The following is an 8870-nucleotide window of genomic DNA, read 5'->3' on the forward strand; positions in this document are numbered from 1 at the left end:
GTTCTCTCCTCCCCTGCCAGACTGTTCTTAGATATGTCAAACTCAAAATAATCTATATTCTTCTCCCAAAATATTAACTTGTCCTAAATTTTGATAAAAAATATAAAGTATGAATTTATTATTAAACGGGTAATCCCTTTCTCCCGGATTAATATTGAACTAAATCAGCAGGTAAAAATGGGTGGAGGGGGGGGGGGGTCGTTAAGAGACAATAGAAGAATCTAAATAAAAAAATAACAGCACTTTCGCACCAAATCTGTACACTTTCAAACCAATAATATGATTGGATTGCTCCTCTTCTGTTTTACTATTGGCTTAATTAGAGAGTATGTATCTACATCTTTTATCCTATTATATAAAGATTCAGACCAGAGCCAACATCAATATATTGGCCTAACCTCTGCAACTTTCAAGCAAAGATATAGTAGGCAAAAATCCTCTTTCGCACGAGACACAGCTTGCACAAAGCTATCTGATTTCACCAAAACACAAAGACAGAAAAACACAAACTATAAAATTGAATGGTCAATTGAAAAACTAGCAAACCCTTACAATCAAAATTCCAAAAAATGCAATCTTTGCTTGACAGAAAGCTTCGAAATAATGAAAGCTTTCAAATCTAACATACAAACTTTAAACACCAGAAATTAAATTTTCAGCAAGTGTCCACACAGAGAAAAGTTCTTTCTTTCAAAGTGCATGACGTGAAACATATTCAAAGCAGTATTTTTTTTTATAATATGTATTAATTTGTAAACTGCAAATGATAAATATGACCTATTTTTGTCTCTTTAAAGATTCCCTTTAAACACCTCCCCCTTTTTATATAAAGATGCTAATTCCCCCCCAACCCCAAGAGGATATAGGCAGTAAAAAACCCCGCAGCCGCAGGGGGCACAATTTTCTAACACTTCTTTCACATTTAGTCTTAAAAAAGTCTTCAAAATGCATGGACATATATCTTTTTAACTCTTATTTTATACATCTTAATTGGAACTGATGATCTATTTTTATAGAGAAACATATGTATTCCACCAATAAATAGTTAAAAAATTAAATGTGTTTATACATATAATATAATAATTATATAAAGTAGAAACGTTTTTTGTCTGTAGTTTAAGATATCGCTAAACTCTGAACCGATTGAGTTCTCCACTTCCATGCAAGCTGCACATAGGCACTAGAAAGGTTTAGAACTATTTTGGGGGAGTGCACCATAACCCTTCAAAGAGAAATTACCTATAGAAAAAAGACCCCCCCCCCAAAAAAAATTACTTTTTGCCTATTCTTTTTTAAACTTATATTTAAATCGGGGTATAACTCTGATCCCCCTCCCCTTATTTGCCCCAGAGGCCTCTAGGAGAGGGGCGATAGTCACTAGTATTTATTAAAGAGGAAAGAACTAGGGATTTACTAATTTACAATATAAATTGGTTCAATTTAGCGACAATTTCAGAAACTTAAATTTTATATCTATCTTTCTGGTTATCTATTTTTATTGATAATGTTTTTAATAGATTAATATGTACTAGCTTAACAGCTTATTTAAAGTGATTAAATGCAAAATAAAACCTATTTTATTAGTTAAAAATTAATGAACTAAGCAAGGTTTGAGTTTATTTGCTACAGGAGTATCTACCCTTTGCAATAATCGATTAATAGTTTTTTAATAACTATTAATTTGAACAATTTCTTTTCAAAAGTTCAATAACTAATTTGAGTTTTATAATAGGGTACACATCAAAAACTCTGTTTGTAAGTTAACAAAACCTCAAAAGTAGTAATTACCAAATTAAGATATTGTAAAATTTAAAATATCTATAATACAAAGTAGAACGATGTCTCTCTGTTTGTTTGTACTAAAGAATCTCGCTAACCGCTGAACCGATCGGTTCTCCTTAACAGGGTAGCTTCTCATAGGACTTGGGAAGGTTTATACCTATTTTTGGGCAGGGTACCACCACCCTCCCAAGAAAAATCGCTCATAAAAAAGTCCCCCCCCCAATTTTTTTTTAATTTAAAAAAAAACTAAAATATAATTTTTTTCTATCAAACTAAAGTTTAAAAAAATGCATTTTGGGATTCAACTCCCCCATCAAGTGCCATTAGAGGCCTCTAGGGGCGAAGCTGCTAGTAATGTTAAAAGATCACTACAAGCCTTAAAATGCTGTTTCCATATAGACAAATGGATAAACAAAATGTGTTTTTGAGTTAAAGATTGTTTCAGTTTATAGAGGAGTGTGTTTGTGTGTGTTCTCGTGGCATACAGCAGTAGTAAAGGATAGGTTGTCAATATCCGGCCGGATACCCGTTATTGAAACTATCCGGCAGTATAATCTTTTCTCTTTCTAAAGAAAACCCATAGTTTTAAAATCTTATATGGCTGTAATTTTCTTATTTCTGAAGATAGAAGAATTTTTTTTGCTAATTAAATATCCAGCCGGATACCGGATATCCGGTATTATAAATCAGTCGAATATCCGGTATCCGGCCAAAAAATATCCAATCCAACCCAAGTAAATGGTGATATCTTTAGTTGTGGATTGCTGCGCTACTGTTATTAATAAGGTGCGATTCTACTTTAAAACTAGTGATAGTTCGTTTTTATACCATACTAGCTTTAATCAATTTAAGCACTTAATTCAATGACAAATGGCCAATATATACATGTATGTATGGAGTTAAAATAGAATGCTCTTTGGTCGACGTTTTAATCATTACATGTTATTATGTTTTTCTATTCACAATATTAGCTGATTGGAACAAAATATCTGCGTTAAGATAGATCTCTGAAACGGCAGGGTTTCGGCTATTTTGCAGGAAAGTTGGTCATACCCCCGCAAGGAAAAATGAAAAAATGTTTGAAAAATCTACAAAACAAACAAAAATGCTCGAAATGAATGTATCATATGGATCATTCATCACCTAAGCTGAAATATAATTAAAATACAATTAAAACAACTTTCAAATATTAGAACAAGAACGACAACTTTAAAAACTAAACAAATGAAATATTTACATAAAACAAGAATAAAGTAAGTACAATAAATATAATTCATAAGCCTATCCTTTAAGATCTCTGTTTTAAAAAAAAATAACTTTTAAATGGGAGCAAAATCATAAATTATAGCTAAACCAGATTAAAATCTAATCGCGAATAAATGCGCCAATTTAAAAGCCTTACATCAATAATCTAAAATACATATATGAGAAATAATTACAGAGTAGCTTTGCCTTAATAAGGACAATGATCGACATTGATCGATAAAAAGTAGTTTACCCAATAATTTTGAAGACAATTTAAACTTAATCATCGTTCTTAAAAGTAAGCTTGTTAAAAATTAATGACAACATAATTGATTGATTTTTAATTTTGTTGTATACAAGGATAAAATTAATCATATATGAATTTATGGCAGCTCGCTGGTCAGTAAAATCAATGGATATAGAATACGTAGATATTGTGAGAAATTCTCGAACATACTGATGAATTGTTTCTTCCGGCTGGCTAATATAACAAAAACTATACCTCCCCCCCTTTATTTAAGACTTTTCTTTATTTCTACCCTTCACCATGGAGGAATTTATTGACCAATATCTAAGTACTATATTGGAAACCTAAATTGGTGACAAAATAGTACAATTTCTTATTTTAAAAAAATAAAAAAAACTATTACATTAATTTAAAAGATTTCTGTCTATTTGTTGATATTGTTCTAGTTAGCATAATTTTGAAATTTGGTAATTGAACAGTATGTTAAAAATTGTATGATTATAATTCAAAACTATTAATAATTGATAAACTGTTCAAGTATAAAATGTTTTAATATTTTTTGTACATTATAAATCATTAGATTCAATATTCCCAATTGCCCACAAATGTCTTTGAAAAAAACCCGCAATTTTATTTTAATTTGTAATTGTGTCTAATGAGGAACACAGTAATAGTGTCTGACTGATTATGACGTAACAAAAAAAAAAATAGCCAATGAGAGGCCGTTATTGACCAATGGTAAAATTTGTAGTGGCCTCTCATTGGCTAATTTTTTCTTGTTACGTCATAATCAGTCAGACACTATTACTGTGTTCCTAATGAGACTAAATTCACCTTAAACCCGATCAACCTTATTTTGAAAAAAATAAGGAGGGGGGGGGGTATGTTTGTTTATTAATTTAGGTGATTTTGTTGTTAGGTTATTTTATAATGAATAGCAAAAAAGGTTTAAGGCACAGCACGGTTAGGCTCTCTCCCAGATAAGATAAGTTATGAAGTGTGTTCAAGGATCTAAAGGGATAAGACAATGGACGATAAATTTAAGTACAACACCAATAATGTATATTTAAAATTAATCCTACTGTACAATAAAATTAATAGTAACAATATTTAATCACTTATAATTAATGAACCAACCAAAAAAAATCTTATGAAAGTACCTTACGTTTTCAAGACAACGAATTATAAACATGAACTTAACAGTCCAATGTCTCCTCCCTCCATGAGTATGTTAATTACTTTTTTCCGACTCCTTCTCCTTTTAATTCCTAAAGAATGTCTATATAGATGCACACTTTTATAAAGTTAACATTCTTTAAGAATTGACATATGAATTGCTTTACAAATACACAAAGGTGCAAATGTGCAATATACAAAAAAAAGGCAACATCCATGAGAGCAAAGCTCCAAAATTAAAAAGGAAGGACAAACGAACATCAACACTTGTAGAGTGTCAACACTGAATGAGCAGAATAAGTATTAACAAAATTATATGTAAATTTTATGCAAAACTTCTTAAATACAGAATACTGTTTTAGTGCATACTTTCATTTTTAGGACTCGCTTATAGTATTGTACCTTGTTGTAATAGGAATCAGTACACTAAAAATCAGATCAATCTGATGATTATATCACACAAAAAGAAAAAAATCAACATGTTTAGAGTGGACGTACTTAACTACTACAGGTCATACAAAATTTGAAATCGATAGGACAATACTAACATGCCTAAATTAATGGAAAAAGCTAACCGTTAAGGACAGACCGCTCTAATTATAGAAAAGATTCACTTAAAAAAACACATTAATAAAATCAATAGAATATTAAATTAGTCATTTCTTATATGTACTTAGTAAGTAATGGAACATTTAATAAAATAAGCTATTAATCAACCAAATAATTTTAAAAATTAAGCGCAATTTAATGTGATAAAGACAGGGAGAGAGGGGACAATTAGATGTTTACTACACTAGTCCCCATAGTTTTTATAATAACGTTTTACTATTTGTTGGCTTAATAACTTTGGGGACTTTAGTGAATTTTGATTGGTTGGTTCATTAAGTTTGCAGTGTTTTAATCTACATTTTGTGTATCATTATAAGGGATGTACATTAATTTATCAACTGTTGTCTTATCCCTTTAGTTCCCTGGATAAAGAATAGCTTTTTATATAAATGGATCATGACACTATTGCAAAGTATTTTTGATATAATTAATTTTATATACAGAATGAAATCTATATTTGTATATATAAACAAGGATGACAAATTCCATAAAAACGAAGATCTTTAATCAGAAGGAAGGACAAACGAACAATAACTCTTGTAGATTGCCAGAACTTAATAAGCAGATCCTTAATTTCTAAGTCTAATCGGAATTATATATACATTTGTAGCAAAATGTCTATTTTGATAATTATATCATACAATAAATATTGTCAAAAAATGTTAAAAATCTGCATGTCTTAAAAGGATTTATGGACTTTCTGGTAACTATTAGCGAGCTGCTACGCCTTTTAATTCATACACAACTGTCATAGGAATCATCATGCAAAGTTTGAAATCAATAGGACAATTATAACATGCCTAAATTAACGGAAAAAATCTGTTTGTTTGTGACGGACGTAAGGACGAACGGACGTACGGACTGACCCTAATTATAGAAAAGCTTTGCTTTTAATATTAATAAACTGCTTTAAATAGAATTTAAAACACATGTGTTTTTATATATTCTCTTTTATGACCAATATATACTATTATCACATATTTATCACATATACTAATAGAGTTACTCAAGAGACATAGTGTCAGAATGGGCCCATAGTAGAATACTGACGGAATATTCAAGACATCTCATTGGTTGAAACATTTTACAGATCTTGGTATGTAAGGGCATATTTTTTTCCATTTCGTTCGCATTATGAGTCAGCTTTTCCTGGAAGGTTAATTCATGTAAAAATTATGTAACATGTTTAATTTTTTAAAAAGCCTGGATATGGTTTTAGGCTGTATTTCTTCAAATATAGGTCCCTAGATGCTAGTATTAAATAAATATAATTCCAACATTTTTATTATTACTTCATCCTAAAAGTTGATCTTTTACACACTCAAATACAACAGAAAACGTAAGGTGGCATGTAATGCCCCCCTACCTACTGTTTATTACCTCTTACAATTATAATTTGATTGATCTCTGTTTAATTTTTATTCATATTCAATTTATTGATTGTATATGAATATTATTCGTTATTTACGTCAGAAAATAAATATCTAATCTAAAAAAAGGGATTTACAGTACACCGTTACATGTCATCATCTTTTAATGCTACATGACCTTTAACGAAAAGGTAAAGATTGACATGTCCAAAAAACAATCTTTATTTTGATATTTAATGTGTAGATTAAATGTTACAACATAAACTTTATCAAAATAACATAACATTTAGATTTTGTTTTCCAAATATCAAAGACTGGGTGATCTTTAGCAGCAGTACATTTACCAAGGATATAAAGTGCTAAGATAATAGACGATAAATTGATATACATCCCCATTAACAGTACACAAAATTACCCCTTCCTAAGATTTCATTTCTTGGTTGCAACATTTGGATACTAATCAAAATTCAATAAAGGTCCCCAAAGTTATTAAAACAACGTATAAGAAATCGTTACTTTGGGGACAATTGTAATAAACAACCCATTGTCCCCTCTCTCTCTCTGACATTTACTGAAGATCAAGGGAACTGAATGAGAAAACAATTGTCCCTCTAGTCTATATATCTATTATATTTATACCACTTTAGTATTAGCATAAAGAATACTATTATAACACACCTTTGAAGGTAAATCTTTTAAAGGAGGGATAAAAAATTGTTTGATAAGTTAGTGTATATCCCCCATTATGATTCAAAACATTACCCCTGCTGTAGATTACAATTATACATTCAACCTAATGAACCAACCAATCAAAATATAATAAGAGTCCCCAAAAGTTGTTGTGCCCAATGCCCCCCCTCTCTCCCTGATTTTATTATTATACCTCTCACTTTCTCTTTATAATTTTCTTTGTTTTGTTAAATGTTAGGGAGGGGCCTTAAAAATTAAACCTATAGAAACATATTTGACCGATTGAACCCTTTGAATAGCCCTACGGTTTGTAAATGCCTTATGTAATCAGAATCCTAACTCTGCTTATAATCTATAGCCTTTAAAATGATATTTTCTTTATTGCTTTATTGGCTTTACTAGTGGCTTCGCCCCTAGCCTCCAGGGGCTTTGCCCCACGAGCTTTGATCAACCTAATTTTTCGTATTTTAGATTTAAAAGAAAAAATTTAAGAAAATTTTTATTTTTTTGGGGGGGGTTGTTTTTCATTTTTTGGGGGGGTTGGAGGTGTCTTACCCCCCAAGAAAATAGTTATAAACCTTCCCGGGACCTATGAGAAGCTACCCTGTAAAGAAGAACCCGATCGCTTCAGCGGTTAGCGAGATCCTTTGGTACAAACAAAAAAAGCTTACTATTTTATATAATAGGATTGAGCAATTTTAAAATCTTTATTTTTGCCATGAAAGCTCCACTTATCCTAGCTTACTATAAAACAAAAATCGTAGCCAGTCAAAAATAAAGTTTTATTTGTAAAAAAAAATATCACTATAATATTACACATTTACAAAAATTAAATATTTTTTCAGCTGAGGCAATATCGTGCATTTATAAAAAAAACATATTTTCAAAAAAAAACAAAGAGCTTAACAAGTGTTCCGTTTTAAAAGTGAATAAATTCTGGTTAAAGATGTAGATCAATATTTTGTAAAAATAATAATTCTGAAACTTTGTATCAGTCTTTATATTTGTCTAGTTATCTTTCCATGTGTCAATGCATTGCATAAATGTGTATTTATCTATTTGTAAGTCTTTATCTCTGTTTCCTTTCTGTAAATGTCTACTAGCTGAAACGCCCCCAGAAGCCTCTATATGCGATTGAGGTGGGGGTGTTTGAAGTCGCCTCCAGCCCATTTTCAATTTAAGTTTAAATTTTTTTTTGGGGGGGGGGGTGTTTAAATTTTTCTGGTGGCGATTTCTCTTGGGAGGGAGGTGCTACCCTCCAAAAACAGGGATAAGGGATAGGAAACCTGGCCATAAATTAGGTCCTGGTCTAGTTTCTAAAGGGATATTGCAACTTTAACCATTTCCTAAATCTGCCCAGAGTTTTACATTAAAAAAATACCATTATATTTTGAAAAGTGGGTAGCTACAAATTTTTCATTTGGTAGTAAATGAAATGTTGTATTTTAAATTTTAAAATTTTATACGGAATTGATTAAAACCCTTCAATGTACTATTATATGCTTTAAAGTACAAAAAACATTATTCTATTAACATGTAACAAGAAGAATTGTTAGAATGTTACCCAAGAACTTATTTAATTGTACTAAATTTATTTATTTATTATGAATTTTAATAAGCAATGATAAAATAAAATTCTCAAATAAAATTTTTACTCATTAATAAAAATGCAAAAAGCCAATCCCAATGATAGCTTTCTGAAAAATTCAATTTACTAGAGTAAAAGATAAAATTTGTTTAGGGAAACATCA

This window comes from Acartia tonsa, chromosome 14, assembly GCF_053477335.1.
Source record: "Acartia tonsa isolate MP-2025a chromosome 14, ASM5347733v1, whole genome shotgun sequence".
In the NCBI taxonomy this organism is placed as follows: Eukaryota; Metazoa; Arthropoda; class Copepoda; order Calanoida; family Acartiidae; genus Acartia; species Acartia tonsa.